The following is a 19,197-nucleotide window of genomic DNA, read 5'->3' on the forward strand; positions in this document are numbered from 1 at the left end:
GTTAGTACAAAGTGTGGTTTGATTGTTTTACTGCAAAGTCCTGGCATTTTTTTTTTCAAATTTTATTATGTTTTAAGTGAAAGTTTACAGCACAGACTAGTTTCTCATTTAAAAATGTATACTCATATTGTTTTGTGACATTGGTTGCAACCCGCACAATGTATCAGCACTCTAGTTATGGTTTGTATTCTATTTATGCCATGTATTAGGGCCCCTAGCATTGCCACTATTTTTTTCTTCCATAATCTTTAGCACTGTAGGTTTTATATTTAGGTCTTTGATCCATTTTGAGTTAGTTCTTGTGTAGGGTGTGAGCTATGAATCCTGTTTCATTCCTTCACAGATGAATATCCAGTTTTGCCAGCACCATTTGTTAAAAAGACTGTCTTTCCCCCCATTTAATTAACTTTGGTCCTTTGTTCAGAAACTTCCCTTCTATTTGCATTTTGTTGAGAGTTTTTATCAGGAATGGGGTTGGACTTTATCAAATGCCTTTTCTGCATTGATTGAGATGATCATGTGATTCTTGTGTTCTATTTATGTGGTAGATTATGTTGATTGAATTTCTAACGTTGAACCATCCTTGCATACCTGGTATGAATCCCACTTGGCCATGATGTGTTATTCTTTTTTAATATGCTAAATTCTATTGGCTAGAATTTTGTTGAGAATTTTTGCATCTGTATATGAGCAATATTGGTCTGTAATTTTCTTAGCCTTCAGTATGGATTACACCTCAACATAAACGAAACAAAAATCCTCACAACTGTACCAATAAGCAATATCATGATAAATGGAGAAAATATTGAAGTTGTCAAGGATTTCATTTTACTTGGATTCGCAATCAACACCCATGGAAGCAACAGTCAAGAAATCAAAAAGACGAATTACATTGGGTAAATCTGCTGCAAAAGACCTCTTGAAAGTGTTAAAAATCAAAGATGACACTTTAAAGACTAAGGTGTGCGTGACCAAAGCCAGGGTGTTTTCAATTGCCTCATACACATGTGAGAGCTGGACAATGAATCAGGAAGACCGAAGAAGAATTGATGACTTTGAATTATGGTGTTGGCGAAGAATATTGAATATACCATGGACTGCCAGAAGAATGAACAAATCTGTCTTGGAAGAAGCATAGCCAGAATGCTCATTAGAAGCAAGAATGGTGAGACTTCATCTCACATATTTTGGACATGTTATCAGGAGGGGCCAGTCCCTGGAGAAGGACATCATGTTTTGGTAAAGTAGAGGGTCAGTGAGAAAGAGAAAGACCATCAACAAGATGGATTGACACAGTGGCTGCAGCAATGGGCTAAAGCATAACAATTGTGAGGATGTCATAGGACCAGTCAGTGTTTCATTCTGTTGTACATAGGGTTAGTATGAGTCAGAATCGACTAGATGGTACCTAACAACAACAACAATTTTCTTTTGGTGTAGTGTCTTTCCTGGTTTGGGTATCAGAATTCATAGAATGAGTTCAGGAGTATTCCTTCCTTTTCTATGCTTTAAAATCATTTGAGTAGTACTGGTGTGACCTCTTCTCTGAATGTTTGGTCAAATTCTCCTATGAAGCCATCTGGGCCAAGGCATTTTTTTGTTGGGAGTTTTTTTTGTTTTTTGTTTTTTTTCTAATTACCTCTTTAATCTCTTCTCTAGTAATGCATTTGTTCAGATTTTCGACCTCAGTTTGTGTTAGTGTAGGTAGGTAGTGTGTTACCAGAAATTTGTCCATTTCCTCCAGGTTCTCAAATTTGTTGGAATACAATTTTTCTTAGTATTTGGTTATGATCCTTTTTATTTCAGTTGGTTCTGTTGTAATACTCCCTGAGTCATTTCTTTTTTGAGTTATTTGCTTACTCTCCTGTTTTTCTTTTGTCAGTTTGGCCAATGATTTGTCGATTTTTTTTTAAAGAACCAATTTTTGGTCTTGTTGATTCTTTTGATTGTTTTTCTGTTCTCTATTAAATTTATTTCAGCTCTAATCTTTATCATTTCCTTTCTTCTAGTGGCTATGGGCTCTTTTTGCTGTTCTGTTTCTATTTGTTCAAATTGTAGGGCTAACATTTTAATATTAGCTCATTCTTCATTTATGATGTATGTATAACTTGATATATAAATTGAACTCTTGAGCACGGCCTTTGCTGTGTCCCAGAGGTTTTGATATGATTCATTTTCATTCTCATTTGATTCTAGGAATATTTTGATTCCTTCTTTGACTTATTCTATTACCCAATTGTTTTTAAGCAAGGTGTTACACAGTTTCCACATAATTGATTTTTTTTCCCTTGATCTTCCTGTTGTTGATATCTACCTTTATGGCCTTGTGATCAAAGAGAGTGCTTTGTATTATTTTGAATTTTATTGAGAGTTGCTTTGTGGCCTAAAATGTGGTCTATTCTGGAGAATGTTCCATGTGCATTGGAAAAGAATGTGTACTTTGTAGATGTTGGGTGGAGTGTTCTGTATATGTCTATAAGGTCAAGTTGGTTGATTTTGGCCTTTAGATTTTCTTCATCTTTGTTGAGTTACTTTCTAGATTTTCTGTCCTTTACCAAGCATGGTATGTTGAAGTCTTCTACTATTATTGTGGAACTGTCTATTTCTCTTTTCAGTGCTTTTACAGTTTATTATGTATTTTGGAGCCCTGTCTTTGGGTGTGTACATATTTATTAAAGTTTTATCTTCTTGGTGGATTGTCTCTTTAATCATTATGTAATGTTCTTTCTTGTCTTTTACAGTTGAATTGCCTTAAATTCTATTTATCTGAGATTAGTATTGCCACTCCAGCCCTTTTTTGGTTACTGTTTGCTTAATATACACATTTTTTCATCTTTTGATTTTTAATATATTTATGTCTTTGTGTCTAAGAAGTGTCTCTTGTAGACGGTATATTGATGGGTTATGCTTTTTTAATCCATTCTGCCACTCTCTGCCTCTTTATGGGTGCATTTAAGCCATGTACATTCAGTGTGACTATCAATAGGTATGAGTTTATGCTGTCATATTGTTGTGCTTTTGTGTGTGTGTGTGTGTGTGGTGTTGATGTTTTCTTTGTTCCTTTTACTTTCTTGTGCTCAGTTCTTTTTGTTTATGGATTTTCTTTTCTTTTATTATTATAGATTTTGTATTTACTGAGTCTTTATGTTTTACTTCTTTTTTATTATGATGAGTAAGTTGGCTAACTTTCTTTGTGGTTACCTTGAAATTTACCCTTATCTTCCTAAGTCTGAGCCAGTCTTTTATTTCTTGATATTGCCTTGACTTCCTCCCCATTTGAAAGTTCTATACCTACACTGTTTATTCCCCCTTTTATTGTTTTGATGTTGTCCTTGTTTACAGATTGATGTCTCTATTTCCCTGTCTCAAGTCTTTTACCTCTGTTTTATTATGTAGAGTTCTTTACCTAGGTTGGTATCTGGCTGATGCTATCCTTTGTCCTAGGCTCTGGTTGTTGTATGATGTTGTTGGTTCTCTAACTGAAGGGCTCCCTTTAATATTGTGAGTTTGGTTTGGTTTTTGTGAATTCCCTTAATTTCTGTTTATCTGGAAATGCCCGAATTTCACCATCGTATTTGAGAGGGAGTTTTGCAGGGTATATTGTTTTTGGTTGGCAGTTTTTTCCTTAAAGGTTTTATATATGTCATCCCATTGTCTTCTTACCTGCATACTTTCTGCTGAGAGATCAGAGCTTAGTCTTGTTTCCCCTTTGTAAGTGACTTTTTGTTTTTCTCAAGCTGTTCTCAGGATTCTTTCTTTGTCTTTGGTTTTGACAAGTATGATTATATTTCTTGAGGACTTACTTTTGGGGTCTATCTTGTATGGTGTTCATTGAGCTTCTTGGATGGTCAGCTTTTTGTCTTTCATGATGTTTGGGAAGTTTTCTGCCAATAAATCTTCAACAATCTTCTCTGTGTTTTCCGTTTTCTCACCTTGTTCTGGAACTCTGATCATGCTCAAATTTTGTTCTGATTGTGTACCACATAGTACTTAGGTTTTCTTCATTCTTTTCTATGATTTTCCTCAAAGTGGTGTCCATGGATTTGTCTTCAATCTCACTAATTCTGTCTTCCATTGTTTCAATTTGCACCTAAGGCCTTCCATCGAGTTGTCCATTTCTGAAATTCTGTTGTTTATCTCTCAGATTTCTAATTGCTGTTTTTGTATGATTTCTAATTGTTCATTTAGTTTGATGTTTTGTTGTTTTTTCTGAATTCTATTGCTTTGTCTGTGTTTTCCCTGATTTTGGCTGTTTTCATTGGTTTTGTCTTTGTTTTTCATGATTTTGTCTATTTTTTCCCTTGGTTTTGTCTGTGTTTTCCTTGATACCTTTCCTAATCTCTTGGAGAGCCCTAAATATTAGTCTTTGAATTCCATATCACGTAGTTCCACCATCTTTTCTTTTATCAGAAGGTCATCTGATTCTTTATTATGGTCACTTGCTGCAGTCATCCTGTCCTGCTTTTTTATATATTTTAATATTGTCTGCTGTCTCCAAGAAATGCAGGTATTATTTTCTTTATTTATTGATTTTGTGTTTGTCTTAGTCATCTAGTGCTGCTCCAACAGAAATACCACAAATGAATGGCTTTAACAAAGAGAAGTTTATTCTCTCACAGTCCAGTAGGCTACAAGTCCAAATTCAGGGGGTCAACTCCAGGAGAAGGCTGTCTCTCTGTCGGCTCTGGAGGAAGGTCCTTGTGATGCATCAGTCTTCCTTTGCTCTGGAATCTTCTCTGTGCAGGAACCTCAGGTGCAAAGAACACGATCTGCTCCCAGCACTGCTTTCTTGGTGATATGAAGTTCCCATGTGTCTCTGCTCACTTGTCTCTTTCATATCTCAAAACAGATTGCATTAAGACACTATCTAATCTTGTCAACCGCATCAGTATAACCTCATCACGGTGATAGAATTTACAACACATGAGGAGATCACATATAATCTCATCATAGTGATAGAGTTTACAACACATAAGGAAATCACATCAGATTACACAATCATACAACACTGGGAATCATGACCCAGCCAAGCTGACAGATATTTTTGGGGGACACTACTCAATCCATGACACTCCAGCCTTTGGCCCCCTAAAATTCATGTCCTTGCAACACACAAAATATACTCATCTCATCATATCACAGCAAAAGGCTTCACCCCAAGTCCAAAATCCAAAAATTCCTCTTCATCTGTGAAATCTAGAATACAAGTTATCTACTTCCAAAGGTACAACGGCAGAACAGGCACAAGCTAGACATTTCCATTACAAATGGGACAAATTGCAAGGAAAGAAGGAATAACAGGCACCAAGCAGAACACATTACACTAGCCCTCAAGGCTTGAAAATAATCCTCTGTTCTCTGAGACCATTTACACAATAGCCCTGCCCTCCAGACTCTAGGTATTGGCCTCAGTCTCCAGGTTCTGAGTGGAGGCCTGTCGGCCCTGGGCTTCAGCTCCACCTTCCAGGCCCACTGGGATGGCAACTCTGCTCCCTCGGCTTCAGGCGCACCATTCTCCTAGTCCATTGGAGTGACAACTCCACCCTTAGACAAACCAGTGACTATGGCTCCACCCTTTGAAACCCCTGAGGTCATGGCCATAACTTTTGAGACTGAGGCAGCTTGGCTTCTTGTGTTCCTTGTCTCTTCAGCTTCTGCTTCTGGTGGCCTCTTGGCCTCGGGCCTCATGTCTGCATCTGCCCTCCTGGAGCAAGTGTTCCAAAGCTGGGTAGCTCCACCAATAAGTGCCCGGAGGCACTGCACTCTGCCAGGAAGCCTCCTGTGCACAGGCACTCAGCTATCTTGCTCCATGGGTCAGCAAGCCTAGCTCCACAGATAAGTGCCTGGAGGCACCCCACTCTGCCAGGAAGCCTCCTGCACACAGGCACTCAGCTCTCTCACTCCGTGGGTTGGCACCAGCACCATTGCGCACTGGTCTCCGGGTTCTGCTGCAGCTGATTCTCTGCTGCTGCAGGCTCTCTGCTGCTGCTGGTCCTCTGCCACGGCTGCACCTCTATCCATTCACAGTTTCAAAACTGCTTCCACATTTTAGGTATCTGTTAGAGCAGCACCCCACTCCTGGTACCAAATTCTGTCTTAGTTATTTTTAGGGGACAGAACTCAATTCATGACAGTGTTCATTTGGTTTGTCCTGCTTTTGTTTGTTTTGTTTTGTTTGTATATGTCAGGATGGGTTGACCAGGCGTGCTTTGCTGCTTGCTCATCTGTGGGCACGTTAGCTCTCACCATCTTGTCCTGGCAGGAAGGGCACCAGCAGACAGCATGAGCCCTCTTTGCTGTACATTGGTTTGATGAGGTGGCTGAGGGCAAGCTGAGCAGGCACTGTCTGCCCCTGATGTTGGTCCAGCAGTGAGGGAGCATACTCAGTCCCTTGCAAGATAGGTTGGGGTGTCAGATGGGGAGTGGCATAGGCACGCTTCCTACCATTCAGCACCTGGTCAAGTGGAGGAAGGAGGGGGCAGTGCAGGCTTAGTGCAGTGGCAGTCCTGAGTGCTGGGGATACTGTAGCTGCAGCAGCCGAGAGGAGGCTGGTGGAAAGGGGAGGTGGTATACAGGGCTAACTGGAGGGAGAAAGAAGACAAAAGAAAAAGAAAAAAATGGCAGCACAGTGGGGTCTGGCCAGTTGGGGTAAGGTGGAACTGAAGGCTGGTGGGAAGGAAGGGGAGGTATTATACTGGACTAGGTAGGAGGGAGAAAGAAAAGAAAGAAAAAGAGAAGAAATGAAAAAATTAAATTAAATTTAAAAAATTTTTAAAAACTGGCAGTGCTGTGGGGGTTGGTGAGTGGAGGCAGGGTGGTCCCAAGATCTCCTTGACAGGGAGGAGACGTGACATGTGGGGCCTTGGAGGGAGGAAGAAAAAGAAAGAAGAGAAAGAGAAAACAATAAAAAATTGTGCAGGTGGTGCCTGCATGTGGGGTGGGGCAGACCTGGGGTGGTGTTGGGCCAGTAGCTCTCTAACTGAGATGGCATGGCATGGCCTGATGGGAAGGGGTGGAGTTGGCACGAGGCCAGGTGGAAGGGAAAAAGAAGAAAGGGGAAAAATTAAAAATATATGTATAATAAAATACAAAATGGTGAGGTGGGAGCTGGTGGATGGGGATTGGGCAGACCCATGGTGGCGGTGGGCTAGTGGCTCTCTAGCCAAGGCAAGGTGGTGTGGCTCAGTGGGAAAGGGTAGAGGTGGCATACAGGGCTAAGTGGAAGGAAAAATGAAAAAAAGGGAAAAAAGAAAAACAGATGGTGTTATGGGAGCTGGCTGGTGGGGACAGGGATGAACCAGGGTGGCAGCGGGCTAGTGGCTCTCTAGCTGGGCAGCGCAGTGTGGCCCATCAGGTAGAGGTGGAAGTGATGTACAGGACAGAAGGGTGAGGGGTAGGAATACATGTTTCTCTGTTTACTGGGTGCTCTGTCTCCTGCTGGAAGCTTTGTGAAGTTGCCTTTCCATATTCCCTGTCCGGAGTCCTTGCTGTTGTTTTCCAAAATGGTGACACCATGGTGTGGTAGTTGGCAGAGGACCTCCACTCCATATCTCTCTTCTTTCTCTGTTTTCCATCAGTTTTTTCTTCCATTTGGTGTTTTATCTAGTTCTTTATCACTTCATTTGATGCTTACGGTTTCAGGATTGACATTTGTATCTGTTTTACTTAGTTTTTCAGGTCTTTCCTCCAGAGGATCAACATGGTGTGTCTGTCTAATGTGCATGTCGACTCTGCCACTCTCTTTCCTCAATATTTTTTTTCCTTGTCTATACAGAGTAGAGATGTGGGATCAGAGCAGCCCAATGACAGAATAACAGGAACAAAATGCAGAGGACAGGATCAGAGGAGAGAGGGAAAAAAAAATCAAGAAATAATTTTGCTTGAATGAAAGGGTGCTTATTTGGAATCTGTGGAAAGTAAGTTTTGAGGGTAGAGTCCAGATTATGATGATTTCTGTCAAACAGAATGAGAAATTTAAACTCATATGAAAGACAATAGGGAGCCAATGCAACTTCTTGCATATGACAGTCATATTACCATGCCTCTAAAGCAACTACCTTGTTTTGGGTGTTTTATTTAATTAGAGTCAGGCACTGGAATAAGTATTTGATTTACATTGGCCTTGCAAGTGGAATTTTTGGAAATATTAATACATAGAATAACGTCAGAGTATTAAATCAGAATCTTCAAGGGTGAAGTTCAGTGCTCTCTACACATTATAATAATCCTTTGTGTTTTTAATGTATATCTTATATTGAAAATCACTATCTGTATACCCTCATCCGGTATCAGAAATGAAAAGAAACACTCTGGATTCCTTCATGCATCAAAACATTGAGCACCTGAAAAATGGAGAAAGAAGTTGCAGAGATAATGTACTGACTGGAGAGGGAAGGAAATTTCCTGGACTGGCAGATAGCCAAGAGAGTATGGTCTCCTTCAGCCAGATTCCTACACCAACAGTTGTTTTCTTTATGTTAAAGTGTAATTTATACTGAAGGCTATAGTCTTTGATCTTCATTATTCAGTGCTTCAAGTCCTCTTCACTTTCAACCAGGAAGATTGTGTCATCTGCACGTCACAGGTTGTTAGTCTTCCTTCAATCCTGATGCCTTGTTCTTCTTCATATAGTCAAGCTTCTTGGATTATTTTTTCAGCATATAGATTGAATACGTATGGCGAAAGGATATAACCTGATGCATAACTTTTCTGCTTTTAAACCACACTATATCCCCATGCTCTGTTTAAACAACTGCCTCTTGTTCTAAGTACAGGTTCCTCATGAGCACAATTAAGTGTTTTGGAATTCCCATTTTCACAATGTTATCCATAATTTTTTATGATTCACACAGCTGAATGCCTTCTCATAGTCAATAAAACACAGGTAAACATCTTTTTGGTATTCTCTGCTTTCAGCCAGGATCCATCTGACATCAACAATGATATCCCTAGTTCCATGACCTCTTTTGAATCCAGCTTGAATTTCTGGCAGTTCCCTGTTGATGTAATGCTGCAAAAATTTTTGAATTATCTTCAGCAAAATTTTATTTGCATGTGATATTAATGATATTGTTTGATAATTTCCACATTCCACTGAATCACCTTTCTTTGGAATGGTCACCTATATGGATCTCTTCTAGTCATTTGACCAGGTAGCTGTCTTCCAAATTTCTTGGCATAGAAAAGTGGGCACTTCCAGTGTTGCATCCATTTATTGAAACATCTCAGTTGGTATTCTGTCAATTCCTGGAGCCTTGTTTTTCACCAATGCCTTCAGAGCAGCTTGGACTTCTTCCTTCAGCACCATTGGTTCTTGATTATATGAAATGGTTGAACGTCGACCGATTCTTTTTGGTGCCGTGACCGTGTATTCCTTCCATCTGCTTTTGATGCTTCCTGTGTTGTTTGATATGTTGCCCGTAGACTCCTTCAACATTGTAATTCGAGGAAGAATTTTTTATTTTTATTTTTTCAGTTCTTTCAGCTTGAGAAATGTCAAGCGTGTTCTTCACTTTTGGTTTTCTAACTCCAAGTCTTTGCACATTTGATTATAATACTTCACCTTGTCGTCTCAAGTTGCCCTTTAAAATCTTCTGTTCAGCTCTTTCACTTCATCATTTTTCTGCTTTCTTTAGCTACTCTATGCTCAAGAGCAAGTTTCAGAGTTTCTTCTGACATCCATTATGTTCTTTTCTTTCTTGCCTGTCTTTTTAATTACCTTTTGCTTTCTTCTTGCATGATGTCCTTGATGTCATCCCACAACTTCTATGGTCTTCAGTCATTAGTGTTCAATGCATCAAATTTAGTTTTGAGATGGTGTCTAAATTCAGGTGGGATATCCTCAAGGTATATATATGTATTTAACACAATGAAAAAATTGTATGTTAAAAATAATCGCTGTAAAAACCAAGACACTTATTTCAGATATTAAATTTTTTAACTTAGCTCTGCATAGTACATGGCCTCTTGTACCTTTTATTTCTGGATTTATTGAAGTCTGAGTGCTGGTGAACTTAACGCATAAAAACTGTGTAAGAAAATGCTTCCATGAGATTGAATGATAGAAACAAAACTTTTTTCCATGGGCTTTACTAATGACATCATCTGGGACCAGTAAAGAAGTATTCTTATTCTTAGGTTTTCTAGTGAGTTTCTTCACCCATACATACTATCCTTTAACTTAACAGATTACTTTTATTGCTTACTATTCACTGAAAAAAATCAGGCACATTTTGGTGTCATCATCTTTACATTTTTTTCTCTCTTAGTTTCCTTTCTTCTCCATCATTATCTCTCTTCTTTCTCTCTCTCATATTCTCTTCCTCTGTTTTTCTAGCTCTCTCTCTTTCTCTCTCACATACAAATTCACTCACTCACAATCCTCTTCCACATCTTCCCACAAATACCGAAAAGAATGCTAATTTAGCACAGCAGGCTTTGAAAACAGGAAAAACAAACTCATTGTTCAGCAAGATAATATTGGAGCAAACATTCATCTCCAATTTACTCAGTCACTTGATAGCAAGATAAATGCAGCAAGAAGGAAAGGTCTCAAGAAGCACTGGTAATATTTGGTGACCTCCACCAGGCTGCAAGTACCTCTGGATCCAGTAAAAATCACGAGATGATAACAAGAAACCTGAAAATTTGTTATGCTTCCTGTACTAAAGCAACACAATATTCACCCAATAGAAGGCCTGGGTCATGATGATCTTAACTTTTCATTAAATTCAGGAGCAGTTCAAGGTGTTCAATATTTGGAAGATAGTGCTGCAGCTAGATTGGGAACACTCACTAGATCCCTGATACTCAAAGTTCATCCACGCTTAAGCAGCTTTGGCTTTACTTAGTAGCTCATTAGAAATGCAAAATCTCAGACCTCACCTAAATCTACTGAATCTGAATTTGCATTTTGACAAGACCACAAGGTGGTTTATTTGTACATTTAAGTTTGACAGTACTACTCTGAATGTTTCTTTCCACTAATACCCTCTGAGATATTTCAAGATATAAACAAACACAAGCAAAATTACTAGTAGAAATCCAAGGTTCTGGGCAGGTAGAAAACGACTTTATCACTGAAGTTATGTCTTGAAAAAATTTCAGAGCCAATGAATTTGCGTTTATCTGAATGAATTACAGCTTACTTGTCCAAGCAAATAGAACAAAAAATAAGTTAATCTTAAATTAGTAAATTCTCTCTTTTAATCTCAATGTTCCCCTTATCCACTTCCTCATGGGCAATTACATTTAGAACCCAAAGGACCAAGGGTTAATTTGTTTTCTATTTTATTGGAATACAGAAAGAAACAAAAAACATGGAGGGCTGGCAAATTTGCTTCTAATCCAGAATGGCTGGACTGTCTATCATTTCTTGCATAAAAGAATGAGAAAGGAGGGTGAACAGGTTTAACAAGAGCTGCTTTAAGCCATTTCTTGAATGAGAACACCCTCATCATGTACATGATCAGTCTCCAATCCCCAAATCTGACTCTATTCATTCAAGAATGATAAGGAATTGCAAAGAGACATTTGTAGTGGTGTGCAGCAACAACATTACCCCTAAACTACAACTGGTGATTCATACATCTTGACATAATCGGTGATGAGTGTTCTGCTGGATTGATAATCTCTATGTCTGGGTAACTGATCTAAAAGGCACTTGGAGTAAAAAATTAGGTGGCTTAGTGATTATGATACTGAGTTGATTTCAGAAGATAAATTTTAATAGTGTTAGTAATTAAAATACTAACAAAATGTCTGCATATTTGCTTGATATAATGACTACTAAAATGACTAAATGAATTACTGACTCTGAGCTCAGTGCACAGATTTGGAAGGGTTTTGACCACAGAGCGGTTTTACTCTGCTTGGCTGCTAACCAAAAGATTGATGGTTTGAATCCATCCAGAGGCACCCTTGGTGTTAGTTCAATGGGCAAAACTAGTGTTTGAAAATTGTATTCACAGTGTTCTCTATATCCTTGAATCTGAATTCTAAGTTAAAAAACCTTGAATTATTTTTGAAAACAAATACATAACTTAAAATGTCAAAATTAGAAAGAGGATCAATAATGAAAACTAACCCTTACGCGGTGCTATTCTGGACCTGGTACTATTTAAAGGGGGGTTCCAAGTGTCACAAATGATTAAACATTCAACTACTAGTGGAATGATTGGCAATGAGAACCCTCCCAGAGGTGTCCTGGGAGAAAGGCTTGGTGATCTGCTTCAGAAAGGTCACAGCCTTGGAAACAGAATGAACAGTTCTACTCTGCACACATGGGGTCGCCATGAGTAGGAATCAACCCAGCAGCAAATAAAAACAACAACATTATCCCCACACAAATGACCTACAGTTGAAGGTTGTTGTTTGCTACTATGAATACTGATGATGATGGCTATCTGAAGGGTTGGATTTATAAATATAGTTGTCAACAGCCAGGAGGCAGTGTGAAGCTATGAGTACAAAAATATACTCCAACAAATGACATATATGGATATTCCAACATTCAAGTTCATCCTGCTTTCCCATTGTCAATACTCTCCTTAAACCCACCCTCCCCACCAAAAAAAATTGCAATCAAATAAATTCTGACTCATAGCAACTCTATAGGATAGAGTAGAACTGCCCCATAGGGTTTTCAAGGCTGTAATCCTTACAGAAGCAGACTGCCACATCTTTCTTCTGTGAAGCTTTTGGTGGGTTCAAACCACTGACTTTTCAGTTAGCAGCCAAACACTTAACCACTGGGCGACCAAATACCTTTTTGCTACAACATAAATGGTGACTATACACATGGACCTAGCCAGATGGAAGACACAGGAGTCAAATCAACTACAAGTGTGGAAAGATACTATGGAAAAGCTCAGTGTCATCAGTCAGAACAGGTCAGGGCCAACTGTGGAACAGACCATCAATTGCTCATATGCAAGTTAAAATTGAAGCTGAGAAAAATTGAAACAGTTCTACAAGAGCCAAAGTAGGAACTTCAGTATATGCCACCTGAATTTAGAGATCTTTTCATGAATAGATTTGACTCATTGAACACTACTGACTGTAGACCAGACGAGTTGTGGAATGACATTAAGGACATCATACATAAAGAAAGCAAGAAGTCATTAAAAAGACAAAAAAGAAGGAAAAGAACAAAATAGATGTCAGAAGAAACTCTGAAACTTGCTCTTGAATATACAATAGCTAAAGAAAACAAAAAGGATGAAGTAAAAGAGCTGAACAGAAGATTTCAAAGGGTAACTTGGGAAGACAAAGTAAAGTATTATAATATAATGTGCGAAGATCTGGAGTTAGAAAATCAAAAGGGAAGAACACAAGCTGAAAGAACATACGAAAACATTCAAGACTTTAGTTGCAATATTAAAGGATTCTATGGGCAAAATATTGAACAACACAGGAAGAAAAGAGAAGATGGAAGGAATATAGAATCACTCTACCAAAAAGATGGTCCATGTTCAACCATTTCAGGAGGAAGCATATGATCAAGAACTGAAGATACTGAAAGAAGAAGTCCACACTGCTCTGAAATCATTGGTGAAAAACAAGGCTCCAAGAATTGATGGAATACCAATTGAGATGTTTCAACAAAAGGATGCAACACTGGAAGCACCCACTCATCTATGTCAAGAAATTTGGAAAGCAGCTATTGGCCAACCAACTGGAAGAAATCCATATTTGTGCCCATTCCAAAGAAAAGTGATCCAGCAGCATGCAGAAATTATCAAACAATATCATTATATCATCATTCAAGTAAAATTTTGCTGAAGATCATTCAAAAACTTTTGCAGCAGTACATTGACAGGGAAGTATCAGAATTCAAGCCAGATTCAGAAGAGGATGTGGAATGAGGGATATCATTGCTGATATCAGATGGATCTTGGCTGAAATCAGAAAATATCAGAAACATGTTTACCTGTGTTTCATTGACTATGCAAAGGCTATATGGATCATAACAAATTATGGACAACATTGTGAAGAATAGGAATTCCAGAACACTTAACTGTGCTCATGAAGACCTGTACATAGGTCAAGAAGAAGTTGTTCAAACAAAACAAGGGGACACTGTGTGGTTTAAAGTCAGGAAATGCGTGCGTCAGAGTTGTATTCTTTCACCATACTTAATCAATCTGTATGCTGAGCAAATAATCTAAGAAGTTGTACCATAAGCAGTAGAAGAATGTGGCATCAGAATTATAGAAAGACTAATTAACAACCTGTGATATGCAGATGACACAATATTGCTTTCTGAAAGTGAAGAGGACTTAAAGCACTTACTGATGAACATCAAAGACCACATCCTTCAGTATGGATTATACCTCAACATAAAGAAAACAGAAATCCTCACAACTGGACCAATAAGCAACATCATGATAAATGGAGAAAAGATTGAAGTTGTCAAGGATTTCATTTCACTTGCATCCATAATCAGTTCAGCAAATTTGCTTCAGAAGTCCTCTTTAAAGTGTTAAAAAGTTAAGATTTCACTTTGAAGACTAAGGTGTGCCTGACCTAAGCTTTGATATTTTCAATCACAACATATGCATGTGAAAGCTGGACATTGAATAAGGAAGACTGAAGAAGAATTGATGTATTCAAATTATGGTGTTGACAAAGGATATTGAACATACTGTGGACTGCCAGAAGAAGGAACACATTGGTCTTTGAAGAAGTACAACCAGAATGTTCCTTAGAATCGAGGATGGTGAGACTTCATCTTATGTACTTTGGAGATGCTATCAAGATGGACCCGTCCCAGGAGAAGGACATCATGCTTGACAAAGTAGAGGACCAGTGAAAAAGTGGAGGACCCTCAAGGAGATGGACTAACACAGTGGCTGCAACAATGGGCTTAAACATAGCAATCATTGTGAAGATGACACAGGCCAGGCAGGGTTTCTTTCAGTTGTACATGAGGCCACTATGAGTCAGAACTGACTGGAAGGCACCTAACAACAACAACGTAGTCAGCACCATTCCACTAAGGCATAAGGTCAAACTCTGTGTTACAGATCAGGACAGTCAGACAAGTATATGTCCCCTTCTCCTTTATTGGAGAGATCATCAGGATGGATATGAGGCCAGCTGGAGTAATCTCATTTTCTCTTTTAAAACTTCATAGTATAATTAAGCTCCTCTTTTAAAGGTCCCTATTGTGTTCCCTCCCCCAGCTTTTGCCCAAAGATACCATCTTCTTCTTTCCAATTAATTAATGAAGTTGATTAAGGGAAGCAGTGGAAATGGGAATGAGATCTTCTTGAGGAATAAGAATAGATTTGAGAATTATTTTGGACTCTTGAGGAAAACTAGACTAATTGTCTTCTACTTCTTTTATCTACCTAACTAATCCTTACCCAATATTAAATTTCCACCTCAAATTTCATAAACATTAAGAAACATCCCCTACTTAGTTCACCTATCACACTCAAGAACTCATGTCCACTATAGCATTATTTTTTATATCATGTTTGAAAACATCCACATAGAATGCCTAACAGCATTATTAGTTATTTTAAAGCTTATGTAACTTATATTCCTGTCTAGAATACATACACTCACCAACCATAAATTACATCTTAAAATTATTATTCAACTCCCATGCTATCTTATCCTGCAATAAATCTTAAATAAACATAAACATAAACATAAACATGAATGATTAAACACACAAAATTGGGGATCTTCATTTCACTCTGGGGTGGAAAGTAATATAAATATGTGGTGAGGCAACATATCCTGACCTCAGACTATCTCATGGTGGCTCTAGAAAAAGTTTGCATTTTGGTCCTCAGAACAATATGCGTTGAGGGTAAGGTTCTTCTCCTTCTCCTCTTAACCCCCTTAATTTCATGGATTGATTTTATTAACTTTCCAGCCATCTTTTTGCTTAGTTTTTGGAAATTTTATAGGTGTATTTGTGGGTTCTGCTAACATTTACTCTTTTGGTGCTCAATGGGTTTCTGGAAATGCCGCTAGAGATATGACATGAAGCTATTCATGATATCTGAATTTCCACACTGGATATTCCATGATATACTTTCCACCAACTGGATAGAAGACAACTTTGACATTGGCAGCCACATGTTGAATATACCAAAGCCCAAAATTTAGCTTTGTCTTGGAGAAGAGCCATTCTCTGTACAGAGACATTTTTTCTGGAACTTACATGAGTAAGAAATACATTTCATGTTTGAGCCATTGTATATTTTGAGCTTATTGACTAAACTTAAATGTGTTGAATTTAGTTTCCCTTAACTATCAAAGATTTTTAAAGATATTTTCATCTTCAATGCATAATTAATTCATTTATGAGCTATTTCTTCATATAGAAAAACTGGAATGATTTTGATTAAAGAATTAATAGGACTTGCCACTGCTTGAATGCTCATGGTAGAGAGAAAGAAGAGTCAAGGGTGAATCTAAAGCTTCTATTTGAGAAGCTTGGTAGATGGCAGTGTTATTTGTAGGTAGGATAAATTGGAAGAGGAACAAGTTTGTGGAAAGATGACAAGTTCAGCTTTTGGCATGTTTATTTCTTGGTGAGTGAAGACATGCACTAGGCAGCTAAAGAGAAACTTCTGGAATGCAGGAAAGTGGCCTGGATTTGAGAATTTTATGTGGGAAAAGGTGGTATATGGATAAAAACTTAAGCTGTGGGAATGAATGTGATAGCTTAGAGAGAGTATTTGGAGTACGGCTTAGGATCAATCCCTGACAAATCTTCATTATCCTCTCACCAGAGATTAACTTCATGGATCAGTGGTTAATATCAAGGGAGATATTCTCTGTTAAAAAAAAAAATCATATGAAGGCAATAAGAGAAATTGATTAAAGTTTATTTAATATATGATTGGCAAATTTGGGTAACATTTCAAGTTGGAGTCAAAAATGTTCCAAAGACGAAAGAACTTCCAAAGATTCTTATAACCCATCTTATCAGCATTGCCATGGAAACAGGGCCACAATGGAGTTTATGTAATAAAAATTTACTCTAAACACACAGCTTCTAGTCTGACCTTAGAGTTTCTCAAAACTAACTGCATACTTATAATTCTTTAAAAGAGACAATGCCTAAGGCAATACAATCTTTACTAAACTATTTACTAGGCTATTGTTTAACTTATAGATGACTTTAGGAAACCACTTTCCTCAAGGCTCAAGGTTCAAAAGAACATCTCAGAGCAATGGCCTGGATGGATCACGCAAACATCCATGGAATCCAAAAATCTGAGTTAAAGGATAATTACATTCCATTCCTCAGTTCCAAAGCATGTGCTTGCCTTGAAAATACTATTCATTACCTAACAAGAAAAAGTCACTGCTGGAAAATCTTATGTACTCTGATTATTTACAGAATGGAGTTCTGAGGAAAGATAAAGGATATAAAAATGGCCCCTTATCACTTCTGAATACTTTTTTCCTAAATACTTTGGGTATTCCACACTGACAATTCTTTTCACAGGCTGGCTAATATTCCATTATAAGGATTATCTGGAAACAAAGGAGTTTGGTAATGTCTTAAAACGAAACTTTTCTCTTAAAATGGGTATGTCTTGGTCAGTGGCATCACCAGGGAAGTGAAGGGGGTGCAGACCACACTGGGTGACACTGTCAGAGGGGTGACACCAAAATGACTGTCTATAAAAAATATCCCGGTAGGAGCATTTAGCTCTGTTGCCGTAACATAGTTTATAAAGAAGATGTTCTACACTCTACTTTGGTGAGTAGTGTTTGGGGTCTTAAAAGCTGGTGAGCAGCCACCTAAGATACTCCACTGGTCTCACCCCTTCAGGAGCAAGAGAGAATGAAGAAAACTAAAGACACAAGGGAAAGAATAGTCCAAAGGACTAATGGACCACCATTACCATGCCCTCTACCAGTCTGAATCCAGTACAACTAGATGGTGCTTGGCTACCACCACTGACTGCTCTGACAGGGATCACGATAAAGGGTCCCAGACAGAGTTGGAGAAAAAAGGAGAACAAAATCAAACTCACAAAAAAAGACCAGACTTACTGGCCTGACAGAGACTGGAGAAATCCTGAGAGTATGGCCCTCGGACACTCTTTTAGCTCAGTAATGAAGTCACTCCTGAGGTTCACTCTTCATCCAAAGATTAGACAGACCCATAAAACAAAACAAGACTAAAAGGACACAACAGCCCAGAGGCAAGGACAAGAAGGCAGGAGGGGACAGGAAAGCTGGTAATAGGGAACCCAAGGTCGAGAAGGGAATGTTGACATGTCGTGGGGTTGTTAACCAATGTCATAAAACAATATGTGTACTAACTGTTTAATGAGAAGCTAATATGTTCTGCAGACCTTCATCTAAAGTACAATTAAAAAAAAAAAAAAAACTTTCACGGAAGCAGTAGGGGCCTGGGCAGTTTCTAGGGGCAAAAAAAAAAAAAAAAATCCCTGTAGTTAGTTATAACAACAAAAACATTTTTGGTAAGCCCAGCTTTCACATATCAATATACCTACATGGTTAATTTAGGTTAATTTACTATTTTACTTCTAATGCACTCCAGTCAGAATTGTCATTATTATCTAATTACAAGGATGTTTCAAATCACGCGGCTTCCTCTGCACGTGCTAGAAGCACGCACTGTTGTTTTCATTGCTGCAGGTGTTTTTATAGTCTCTGATTTTGTCAAATTTTCTAGTTTTAACTACAATATTGTGATAATTAGTATTTGTGCACCTATATCAATAATTTTTTTAGAATGAAGTGGTAATTAAAGGAAGAGAAAGAGTGATATAAGGGAATTACAGTTTACAAGTAACATTAGTACAAAAAACATTACTAAGGATTCTTTATGGTCTGGTATGGGAAGAGGTCCATGGGGGGGTGACACCATGAGTTAACATGCTGGGTGACACCAACCCTAGTGACACCACTGGTCTTGGTGTCTGCAGATCTGACTACCAATGCATGACAAGTATTTCAAATACGAAGTTTTCTAGATGGGAGCTGAATAGGCTATGGGAGGAAAATATGGAGTGGTTGGGGGAAGGAAGTCATCTCTCTACTGGGAACCCGGCTGTCATGGATTGAATTATGTTCCCCGAAAAATGTGTTTATCAATTTGGCTGGGCCATGATTCTTCGTATTGTGTGATTTTCCTATATGTTGTAAATTCTGCCTTTATGACGTTAATGAGGGAGGGTGGGTGGCAGTTGT

Source organism: Trichechus manatus, unplaced genomic scaffold (assembly GCF_000243295.1).
Source record: "Trichechus manatus latirostris isolate Lorelei unplaced genomic scaffold, TriManLat1.0 scaffold00094, whole genome shotgun sequence".
Lineage (NCBI taxonomy): Eukaryota > Metazoa > Chordata > Mammalia > Sirenia > Trichechidae > Trichechus > Trichechus manatus.